Source organism: Lepus europaeus, unplaced genomic scaffold (assembly GCF_033115175.1).
Source record: "Lepus europaeus isolate LE1 unplaced genomic scaffold, mLepTim1.pri SCAFFOLD_80, whole genome shotgun sequence".
Taxonomy (NCBI): domain Eukaryota; kingdom Metazoa; phylum Chordata; class Mammalia; order Lagomorpha; family Leporidae; genus Lepus; species Lepus europaeus.
In genome coordinates this window covers 889,942-902,964 of record NW_026909609.1, presented here as the reverse complement: position 1 = coordinate 902,964, position 13,023 = coordinate 889,942, and the positions used below count along the sequence as shown (strand labels likewise).

The 13,023-nt window shown below is 38.9% G+C and overlaps 1 pseudogene; it reads left to right on the top strand.

Moving 5' to 3' along the window:
* The first annotated feature begins 9,120 nt into the window (after positions 1–9,120).
* Positions 9,121–13,023, top strand: part of LOC133755703 (ATP-dependent RNA helicase DHX8-like) — a 49,964-nt pseudogene continuing 46,061 nt past the window's right edge.

The window sequence follows — 13,023 nt, the reverse complement described above, 5'->3', positions numbered from 1 at the left end:
TTTGACTAACTCAATCCCAGATATTGCTACAGCCTCTGTGTTTGTGTTTTCTGGATACTATCAATGGACATTTTTGTTTTGAATGTTTTTATCAGGGAACATTTAATTTTGTACCGTTGAAACACTAATTGATTCATCATGGGGACACTAGCTCTACACATTCGGATTTTCTAGGGAGTAAGCTCGAGGAACGGTGGGAAACAAACATGATATTTCTGTTTGTATAGATGACATTTCATGCACTTGCCTAACGAAAAGACTTTGCTTTTCTCCAAAACCATTTTTACTGTGATTTTCTCGGTCCATTGCATACAAATTCCACACCACTTTGTCCATATATGACTGGATGAAACCAGAAATATCTGGTTGTGTTTTGGCTAACTCAATCCGAAATATTGTGAAAGCCTCTGTGTTTGTGTTTTCTGGATACTATCAATGGACATTATTGTTTTGAATGTTTTTAAAAGGGAACATTTAATTTTGTACCGTTGAAACACTAATTGGTTCATCATGGGGACACCAGCTCTACAGATTTGTATTTTCTAGGGAGAAAGCTAGAGGAATTGTGGGAAACAAACATGATATTTCTGTTTGTATCGATGACACTTTATGCACTGGCCTAACGAAAAGACTTTGCTTTTCTCCAAACCATTTTTACTGTGATTTTCTCGGTCCATTGCATACGAAATCCACACGAGTTTGTCTGGATATGCCTGGATGAAAACAGAAATATCCGGTTGTGTTTTGGCTAACTCAATCCGAAATATTGTGAAAGCATCTGTGTTTGTGTTTTCTGGATATTATCGATGGACTTTATTGTTTTGAATGCTTCTTATCAGGGAACATTTAATTTTGTACCGTTGAAACACTAACTGGTTCATCATGGAGACACCAGCTCTACACATTCGTATTTTCTAGGGAGAAATCTAGAGGAACTGAGGCAAACAAACATGATATTTCTGTTTGTATTGATGACATTTTATGCACTTGCCTAACGAAAAGACTTTGCTTTTCTCCAAAACCATTTTTACTCGGATTTTCTCGGTCCATTGCATACTAATTCCTCACCACTTTGTCCGGATATGACTTGATGAAACCAGAAATATCTGGTTGTATTTTGACTAACTCAATCCCAGATATTGCTACAGCCTCTGTGTTTCTGTTTTCTGGATACTATCAACGGACATTTTTGTTTTGAATGTTTTTATCAGGGAACATTTAATTTTGTACCGTTGAAACACTAATTGATTCATCATGGGGAAACCAGCTCTACACATTCGGATTTTCTAGGGAGTAAGCTCGAGGAACTGCGGCAAACAAACATGATATTTCTGTTTGTATAGATGACACTTTATGCACTTGCCTAACGAAAAGACTTTGGTTTTCTCCAAACCATTTTTACTGTGATTTTCTCGGTCCATTGCATACGAAATCCACACGAGTTTGTCTGGATATGCCTGGATGAAAACAGAAATATCCGGTTGTGTTTTGGCTAACTCAATCCGAAATATTGTGAAAGCATCTGTGTTTGTGTTTTCTGGATATTATCGATGGACTTTATTGTTTTGAATGCTTCTTATCAGGGAACATTTAATTTTGTACCGTTGAAACACTAACTGGTTCATCATGGAGACACCAGCTCTACACATTCGTATTTTCTAGGGAGAAATCTAGAGGAACTGAGGCAAACAAACATGATATTTCTGTTTGTATTGATGACATTTTATGCACTTGCCTAACGAAAAGACTTTGCTTTTCTCCAAAACCATTTTTACTCGGATTTTCTCGGTCCATTGCATACTAATTCCTCACCACTTTGTCCGGATATGACTTGATGAAACCAGAAATATCTGGTTGTATTTTGACTAACTCAATCCCAGATATTGCTACAGCCTCTGTGTTTGTGTTTTCTGGATACTATCAATGGACATTTTTGTTTTGAATGTTTTTATCAGGGAACATTTAATTTTGTACCGTTGAAACACTAATTGATTCATCATGGGGACACTAGCTCTACACATTCGGATTTTCTAGGGAGTAAGCTCGAGGAACGGTGGGAAACAAACATGATATTTCTGTTTGTATAGATGACATTTCATGCACTTGCCTAACGAAAAGACTTTGCTTTTCTCCAAAACCATTTTTACTGTGATTTTCTCGGTCCATTGCATACAAATTCCACACCACTTTGTCCATATATGACTGGATGAAACCAGAAATATCTGGTTGTGTTTTGGCTAACTCAATCCGAAATATTGTGAAAGCCTCTGTGTTTGTGTTTTCTGGATACTATCAATGGACATTATTGTTTTGAATGTTTTTAAAAGGGAACATTTAATTTTGTACCGTTGAAACACTAATTGGTTCATCATGGGGACACCAGCTCTACAGATTTGTATTTTCTAGGGAGAAAGCTAGAGGAATTGTGGGAAACAAACATGATATTTCTGTTTGTATCGATGACACTTTATGCACTTGCCTAACGAAAAGACTTTGCTTTTCTCCAAACCATTTTTACTGTGATTTTCTCGGTCCATTGCATACGAAATCCACACGAGTTTGTCTGGATATGCCTGGATGAAAACAGAAATATCCGGTTGTGTTTTGGCTAACTCAATCCGAAATATTGTGAAAGCATCTGTGTTTGTGTTTTCTGGATATTATCGATGGACTTTATTGTTTTGAATGCTTCTTATCAGGGAACATTTAATTTTGTACCGTTGAAACACTAACTGGTTCATCATGGAGACACCAGCTCTACACATTCGTATTTTCTAGGGAGAAATCTAGAGGAACTGAGGCAAACAAACATGATATTTCTGTGTGTATTGATGACATTTTATGCACTTGCCTAACGAAAAGACTTTGCTTTTCTCCAAAACCATTTTTACTCTGATTTTCTCGGTCCATTGCATACTAATTCCTCACCACTTTGTCCGGATATGACTTGATGAAACCAGAAATATCTGGTTGTATTTTGACTAACTCAATCCCAGATATTGCTACAGCCTCTGTGTTTCTGTTTTCTGGATACTATCAACGGACATTTTTGTTTTGAATGTTTTTATCAGGGAACATTTAATTTTGTACCGTTGAAACACTAATTGATTCATCATGGGGAAACCAGCTCTACACATTCGGATTTTCTAGGGAGTAAGCTCGAGGAACTGCGGCAAACAAACATGATATTTCTGTTTGTATAGATGACACTTTATGCACTTGCCTAACGAAAAGACTTTGGTTTTCTCCAAACCATTTTTACTGTGATTTTCTCGGTCCATTGCATACGAAATCCACACGAGTTTGTCTGGATATGCCTGGATGAAAACAGAAATATCCGGTTGTGTTTTGGCTAACTCAATCCGAAATATTGTGAAAGCATCTGTGTTTGTGTTTTCTGGATATTATCGATGGACTTTATTGTTTTGAATGCTTCTTATCAGGGAACATTTAATTTTGTACCGTTGAAACACTAACTGGTTCATCATGGAGACACCAGCTCTACACATTCGTATTTTCTAGGGAGAAATCTAGAGGAACTGAGGCAAACAAACATGATATTTCTGTGTGTATTGATGACATTTTATGCACTTGCCTAACGAAAAGACTTTGCTTTTCTCCAAAACCATTTTTACTCGGATTTTCTCGGTCCATTGCATACTAATTCCTCACCACTTTGTCCGGATATGACTTGATGAAACCAGAAATATCTGGTTGTATTTTGACTAACTCAATCCCAGATATTGCTACAGCCTCTGTGTTTGTGTTTTCTGGATACTATCAATGGACATTTTTGTTTTGAATGTTTTTATCAGGGAACATTTAATTTTGTACCGTTGAAACACTAATTGATTCATCATGGGGACACTAGCTCTACACATTCGGATTTTCTAGGGAGTAAGCTCGAGGAACGGTGGGAAACAAACATGATATTTCTGTTTGTATAGATGACATTTCATGCACTTGCCTAACGAAAAGACTTTGCTTTTCTCCAAAACCATTTTTACTGTGATTTTCTCGGTCCATTGCATACAAATTCCACACCACTTTGTCCATATATGACTGGATGAAACCAGAAATATCTGGTTGTGTTTTGGCTAACTCAATCCGAAATATTGTGAAAGCCTCTGTGTTTGTGTGTTCTGGATATTATCCATGGACTTTATTGTTTTGAATGTTTTTAAAAGGGAACATTTAATTTTGTACCGTTGAAACACTAATTGGTTCATCATGGGGACACCAGCTCTACAGATTTGTATTTTCTAGGGAGAAAGCTAGAGGAATTGTGGGAAACAAACATGATATTTCTGTTTGTATCGATGACACTTTATGCACTTGCCTAACGAAAAGACTTTGCTTTTCTCCAAACCATTTTTACTGTGATTTTCTCGGTCCATTGCATACGAAATCCACACGAGTTTGTCTGGATATGCCTGGATGAAAACAGAAATATCCGGTTGTGTTTTGGCTAACTCAATCCGAAATATTGTGAAAGCATCTGTGTTTGTGTTTTCTGGATATTATCGATGGACTTTATTGTTTTGAATGCTTCTTATCAGGGAACATTTAATTTTGTACCGTTGAAACACTAACTGGTTCATCATGGAGACACCAGCTCTACACATTCGTATTTTCTAGGGAGAAATCTAGAGGAACTGAGGCAAACAAACATGATATTTCTGTTTGTATTGATGACATTTTATGCACTTGCCTAACGAAAAGACTTTGCTTTTCTCCAAAACCATTTTTACTCTGATTTTCTCGGTCCATTGCATACTAATTCCTCACCACTTTGTCCGGATATGACTTGATGAAACCAGAAATATCTGGTTGTATTTTGACTAACTCAATCCCAGATATTGCTACAGCCTCTGTGTTTCTGTTTTCTGGATACTATCAACGGACATTTTTGTTTTGAATGTTTTTATCAGGGAACATTTAATTTTGTACCGTTGAAACACTAATTGATTCATCATGGGGAAACCAGCTCTACACATTCGGATTTTCTAGGGAGTAAGCTCGAGGAACTGCGGCAAACAAACATGATATTTCTGTTTGTATAGATGACACTTTATGCACTTGCCTAACGAAAAGACTTTGCTTTTCTCCAAACCATTTTTACTGTGATTTTCTCGGTCCATTGCATACGAAATCCACACGAGTTTGTCTGGATATGCCTGGATGAAAACAGAAATATCCGGTTGTGTTTTGGCTAACTCAATCCGAAATATTGTGAAAGCATCTGTGTTTGTGTTTTCTGGATATTATCGATGGACTTTATTGTTTTGAATGCTTCTTATCAGGGAACATTTAATTTTGTACCGTTGAAACACTAACTGGTTCATCATGGAGACACCAGCTCTACACATTCGTATTTTCTAGGGAGAAATCTAGAGGAACTGAGGCAAACAAACATGATATTTCTGTGTGTATTGATGACATTTTATGCACTTGCCTAACGAAAAGACTTTGCTTTTCTCCAAAACCATTTTTACTCTGATTTTCTCGGTCCATTGCATACTAATTCCTCACCACTTTGTCCGGATATGACTTGATGAAACCAGAAATATCTGGTTGTATTTTGACTAACTCAATCCCAGATATTGCTACAGCCTCTGTGTTTCTGTTTTCTGGATACTATCAATGGACATTTTTGTTTTGAATGTTTTTATCAGGGAACATTTAATTTTGTACCGTTGAAACACTAATTGATTCATCATGGGGACACTAGCTCTACACATTCGGATTTTCTAGGGAGTAAGCTCGAGGAACGGTGGGAAACAAACATGATATTTCTGTTTGTATAGATGACATTTCATGCACTTGCCTAACGAAAAGACTTTGCTTTTCTCCAAAACCATTTTTACTGTGATTTTCTCGGTCCATTGCATACTAATTCCTCACCACTTTGTCCGGATATGACTTGATGAAACCAGAAATATCCGGTTATGCTTTGGCTAACTCAATCCGAAATATTGTGAAAGCCTCTGTGTTTGTGTTTTCTGGATATTATCGATGGACTTTATTGTTTTGAATGTTTTTATCAAGGAACATTTAATTTTGTACCATTGAAACACTAATTGGTTCCACATGGAGACACCAGCTCTACATATTCGCATTTTCTAGGGAGAAAGCTAGAGGAACTGCGGCAAACAAACATGATATTTCTGTTTGTATAGATGACACTTTATGCACTTGCCTAACGAAAAGACTTTGGTTTTCTCCAAACCATTTTTACTGTGATTTTCTCGGTCCATTGCATACGAAATCCACACGAGTTTGTCTGGATATGCCTGGATGAAAACAGAAATATCCGGTTGTGTTTTGGCTAACTCAATCCGAAATATTGTGAAAGCATCTGTGTTTGTGTTTTCTGGATATTATCGATGGACTTTATTGTTTTGAATGCTTCTTATCAGGGAACATTTAATTTTGTACCGTTGAAACACTAACTGGTTCATCATGGAGACACCAGCTCTACACATTCGTATTTTCTAGGGAGAAATCTAGAGGAACTGAGGCAAACAAACATGATATTTCTGTGTGTATTGATGACATTTTATGCACTTGCCTAACGAAAAGACTTTGCTTTTCTCCAAAACCATTTTTACTCTGATTTTCTCGGTCCATTGCATACTAATTCCTCACCACTTTGTCCGGATATGACTTGATGAAACCAGAAATATCTGGTTGTATTTTGACTAACTCAATCCCAGATATTGCTACAGCCTCTGTGTTTCTGTTTTCTGGATACTATCAATGGACATTTTTGTTTTGAATGTTTTTATCAGGGAACATTTAATTTTGTACCGTTGAAACACTAATTGATTCATCATGGGGACACTAGCTCTACACATTCGGATTTTCTAGGGAGTAAGCTCGAGGAACGGTGGCAAACAAACATGATATTTCTGTTTGTATAGATGACATTTCATGCACTTGCCTAACGAAAAGACTTTGCTTTTCTCCAAAACCATTTTTACTGTGATTTTCTCGGTCCATTGCATACAAATTCCACACCACTTTGTCCATATATGACTGGATGAAACCAGAAATATCCGGTTATGCTTTGGCTAACTCAATCCGAAATATTGTGAAAGCCTCTGTGTTTGTGTTTTCTGGATATTATCGATGGACTTTATTGTTTTGAATGTTTTTATCAAGGAACATTTAATTTTGTACCATTGAAACACTAATTGGTTCCACATGGAGACACCAGCTCTACATATTCGCATTTTCTAGGGAGAAAGCTAGAGGAATTGTGGGAAACAAACATGATATTTCTGTTTGTATAGATGACACTTTATGCACTTGCCTAACGAAAAGACTTTGGTTTTCTCCAAACCATTTTTACTGTGATTTTCTCGGTCCATTGCATACGAAATCCACACGAGTTTGTCTGGATATGCCTGGATGAAAACAGAAATATCCGGTTGTGTTTTGGCTAACTCAATCCGAAATATTGTGAAAGCATCTGTGTTTGTGTTTTCTGGATATTATCGATGGACTTTATTGTTTTGAATGCTTCTTATCAGGGAACATTTAATTTTGTACCGTTGAAACACTAACTGGTTCATCATGGAGACACCAGCTCTACACATTCGTATTTTCTAGGGAGAAATCTAGAGGAACTGAGGCAAACAAACATGATATTTCTGTGTGTATTGATGACATTTTATGCACTTGCCTAACGAAAAGACTTTGCTTTTCTCCAAAACCATTTTTACTCGGATTTTCTCGGTCCATTGCATACTAATTCCTCACCACTTTGTCCGGATATGACTTGATGAAACCAGAAATATCTGGTTGTATTTTGACTAACTCAATCACAGTTATTGCTACAGCCTCTGTGTTTCTGTTTTCTGGATACTATCAACGGACATTTTTGTTTTGAATGTTTTTATCAGGGAACATTTAATTTTGTACCATTGAAACACTAACTGATTCATCATGGGGACACTAGCTCTACACATTGGGATTTTCTAGGGAGTAAGCTCGGGGAACTGTGGCAAACAAACATGATATTTCTGTTTCTATAGATGACATTTCATGCACTTGCCTAACGAAAAGACTTTGCTTTTCTCCAAAACCATTTTTACTGTGATTTTTCGGTCCATTGCATATGAATGCCACACCACTTTGTCCATATATGACTGGATTAAACCAGAAATATCCGGTTGTGTTTTGGCTAACTCAATCCCAGATATTGCTATAGCCTCTGTGTTTCTGTTTTCCAGATATTATCAACGGACTTTATTGTTTTGAATGGTTTTTCTCAGGGAACATTTAATTTTATGTTGGGAAACACTAATAAGTTCCACATGGAGACAGCAGCTCTACAGATTAGTATTTTCTAGGGAGAAAGCTAGAGGAACTGTGGGAAACAAACATGATATTTCTGTTTGTATAGATTACATTTTATGCACTTGCCTAATGAAAAGACTTTGCTTTTCTCCTAAACCAATTTTACTGAGATTTTCTCGGTCCATTGCATACGAATTCCACACCACTTTGTCCGGATATGACTGGATGATACCGGAAATATCCGGTTTGTTTTTTGCTAACTCAACCCCAATTGTTGCTATTAGCTCTGTGTTTGTGTTTTCCTGATATTATCCATGACCTTAATTGTTTTGAATGTTTTTATCAGGGAACATTTAATTTTGTGCTGGGAAACACTAGTTGATTCCACATGGAGACACCTGCTCTACACATTCTATTTTCTAGGGAGAAAACTAGAGGAACTGCGGCAAACAAACATGATATTTCTGTTTGTATAGATGACATTTTATGCCCTTCCCTAATGAAAAGACTTTGCTTTTCTCCAAAACCATTTTTACTGTGATTTTCTCGGTCCATTGCATGTGCATTCTACATTACTTTGCCCGGATATGCCTGGATGAAAACAGAAATATCCGGTTGTGTTTTGGCTAACTCAATCCCAGATATTGCTACAGCCACCGTTTTTGTGCTTTCCGGATATTATCAACGTACTTTATTGTTTTGAATGTTTTTTATCAGGGAACATTTAATTTTGTACCGTAGAAACACTAATTGGTTCATCATGGGCGCACCAACTCTACACATTCGTATTTTCTAAGGAGGAAGCTAGAGGAACTGCGGCAAACAAACATGATATCTCTGTTTGTATCGTTGACATTTTATGCACTTGCCGAAGGAAAAGACTTTGCTTTTCTCCAAAACCATTTTTACTGTGATTTTCTTGGTCCATTGCATACGAATTCCACACCACTTTGTCTGTATATGACTGGATGAATCCGGAAATATCCTGTGGTGTTTTGGCTAACTCAATCCCAGATATTGCTACATCATCTGTGTTTGTGTTTTCTGGATATTGTCAAGACTTTATTGTTTTGAATGTTTTTATCAGGGAACATTTAATTTTGTACCGTAGAAACACTAGTTGGTTCCAGATGGAGACACCAGCTCTACACATTCGTATTTTCTAGGGAGAAAGCTAGAGGAACTGCGGCAAACAAACATGATATTTCTGTTTGTATAGATGACATTTTATGCACTCTCCTAACGAAAAGACAGCTTTTCTCCAAAACCATTTTTACTCTGATTTTCTCGGTCCATTACATACGAATTCCACACTAGTTTGTGTGGATATGACTGGATGAAACCAGAAATATCCGATTGTGTTTTGGCTAACTCAATCCGAAATATTGTGAAAGCATCTGTGTTTGTGTTTTCTGGATATTATCGATGGAATTTATTGTTTTGAATGTTTTTATCAGGGAACATTTAATTTTGTACCGTTGAAACACTAATTGGTTCATCATGGGAATACCAGCTCTACACATTCGTATTTTCTAGGGAGAATGCTTGAGGAACTGCGGCAAACAAACATGATATTTCTGTTTGTATAGATGACATTTCATGCACTTGCCGAAGGAAAAGACTTTGCTTTTCTCCAAAGCCATTTTTACTGTGATTTTCTCGGTCCATTGCATATGAATTCCACACCAGTTTTTCCGGATATGACTGGATGAAACCAGAAATATCCGTTTTTTTTTTTTTTGTTTTTTTTTTTTTTGCTAACTCATTCCCAGATATTGCTACAGCCTCTGTGTTTCTGTTTCCCGGATATTATCAACGGACTTTATTGTTTTGAATGTTTTTTATCAGGGAACATTTAATGTTGTTTTGGGAAACAATGATTGGTTCCACATGGAGACACTAGCTCTACTCATTCGTATTTTCTAGGTAGAAAGCTAGAGGAACTGCGGCAAACAAACATGATATCTCTTTTTGTATAGAAGACATTTTATGCACTTGCCTAACGAAAAGACTTTGCTTTTCTCCAAAACCATTTTTACTGTGATTTTCTCGATCCATTGCATACGAATTCCACACCACTTTGTCCGGATATGACTGGATGAAACCAGAAATATCCGGTTGTGTTTTGGCTAACTCAATTCCAGATATTGCGACAGCCTCTTTGTTTCTGTTTTCCGGATACTATCAACAGACATTATTGTTTTGAATGCTTTTATCAGGGAACATTTAATTTTGTACCATAGAAACACTAACTGGTTCCACATGGAGACACCAGCTCTACACATTCGTATTTTCTAGGGAGAAAGCTAGAGGAACTGTGGCAAACAAACATGATATTTCTGTTTTTATAGATGACATTTCATGCACTTGCCGAAGGAAAAGACTTTGCTTTTCTCCAAAACCATTTTTACTGTGATTTTCTCGGTCCATTGCATACGAATTCCACACCACTTTGTCCAGATATGCCTGGATGAAAACAGAAATATCTGGTTGTGTTTTGGCTAACTCAATCCAAAATATTGTGAAAGCCTCTGTGTTTGTGTTTTCTGAATATTATCGATGGACTTTATTGTTTTGAATGCTGATCCGAAGCCAGGAACCAGCAGCTTCTTCTGGGTCTCCCACACGGTTGCAGAGTCAGGGGCCCAAGGACTTGGGCCATCTTTCATTGCTTTCCCAGAACATAGCAGAGAGCTGTATCAGAAGTGGAGCAGCTAGGACTAGAGCTGGCGCCCATATGGGAAGCTTGCTCTGCAGAAGGCGGCGTTACCCACTATGCTGCAGCACCGGCCCCATGGCTGTTTCACTTCTAATCCAGCTCCCTGCTAATGCACCTGGGAATGCAGTGGAGGATGGCCCAAGTCCATAGGCCCCTGCACACAGATGGGAGACTGGGTGAAACTCCTGGATACTGGCTTCAGCCTGGCCCAGCCCTGGTTGTTGCAGCCATTTGGGGAGTGAACCAGCAGATGAAAGACTCTGTCCTTCCCTCTCTCTCTCTCTCTCTCTGTAACTCTAACTTTCAAATAAATAAATAAATAAATCTTGAAAAAAGATCACCAAATTGTTCCCACAGTAGCTGCTCTATTTTATAGACCTACCAGCAACAGCGAAGGTTTCCTATTTCTCCCATCCTTGCCAATGCTTTAATTTATTTGAAAGGCAGAGTGACAGAAAGGTATCTCCTGTCTGCTGGTTCACTCCCCAAAAGGCTGCAGCAGCCCAAAGCCAGGAGCTTAGAACTCCATCTGAGTCTCCTGTCTCCTGTGTGGGTACAGGGGCTCAAGCACTTGGGCTATCTTACACTGCCTTCCTAGGTGCATTAAAAGGGACCTGAATTGGAACTGGAGCCGCTGCAATCAGCACTCATATGGGATGCTGATGTATAGGCAGTGAGTGGCTTACGCCACTGAGTTTTGTGTGACTTAGTCTTGGGTGGTACCACTACTCTCGCTGGTGATTCTTAATTACAGCTGAAGAATCAGGGAGGAAAGACACTGGTCACCTCCCTCCGTGGTAACACTGACGAGTTGCACTCTCCCATCTGCGCTTTCTTCTCTTCTAGGCCATGGGCATCAATGACCTGCTCTCCTTTGACTTCATGGCTGCCCCACCCAAGGAGACCTGATTGCAGCCATGGAGCAGCTGTCCACACTTGGTGCCCAGATGACGAGGGCCTGCCCCCCCCACCTAGGCCGCAGGGTAAAGACAGAGCTCACTGCCTGCACTTTTGGAAAGACTCCCAAGCCTCTGTCTTCTGTGGCTTTGCAAAATCAAACTCTGAGGCCCTGAGTAAGCTTTGAGGAGAGTTCTAGATGCCTTGTTTTTAACCTGAATTTTCCACCAAAACTTTAAACTGTTTCTTTACAGAAAAGGAGATCTATTCAGTTAGTTCAGGATACATTTAGATTGTGGAGTCTAGTCTTTAATTTTAAGAGATGTTTGCACAATTCCCATGTACCCCAGTGGTAGTGATGTTCTTGGCTACATACATGTCAGAGATCAGTGGGTCACCGACAAGACCGAGATCCATATAGCAAGCAAGAATCCACGACGTTTATGCACTTTTCAGCTTTTCTTTATTGCTTCTCTCCTTCCTCCCCTCTCTCCTTCCTCTCTCGTTCTCCCCAGGCATCCCTCTTATATAGTCCACAGCCCGATTACTAAAAATGGGCATGAAAAACAGGATGTGCATCCTCAAACTATTGTTTCAGTTTGAGTCCTGCGTGAAAAACAGGATGTACTTCAGTCTGTTGTTTTTAAGTGAGCCAGGCTACATGACCGCCAGCTGCAGGGAATGGTTGTCACGAGCGGCCGGCCTGTGGTTCCCCACAGCTCCCCCTTTTTAGTTTTCTAGCAAGAGAGCATGCCTGTCTTAGGTCCCCAGCAATGCACCATGGGCTTACCCATCATGGAAACAGGTAGCGGCTCGTCTCCCTGTTCTGTCTTAGGTTGCTCTGTGTGCTTGCCAGTACTTACCTGTCATTGACTACCGCTCCAGCATGCTGAGCCAAATCGCTTCATCATGAGGGTCATCCGGCTGGATGGCCAACATAGACTGTTGGATCACCAAGTTGGTGTGCTGTTGCCTTTCCAGCAATAATAACAGGCAAGTAAGCTGAGGTATTGGACAGAGGCATAGGCCAGGGAAGTGCCCTAAGCAATCCCCAAGAGACACCATGTTTCTCATTGCAGGCAACACCCGCCACCATCAGCATT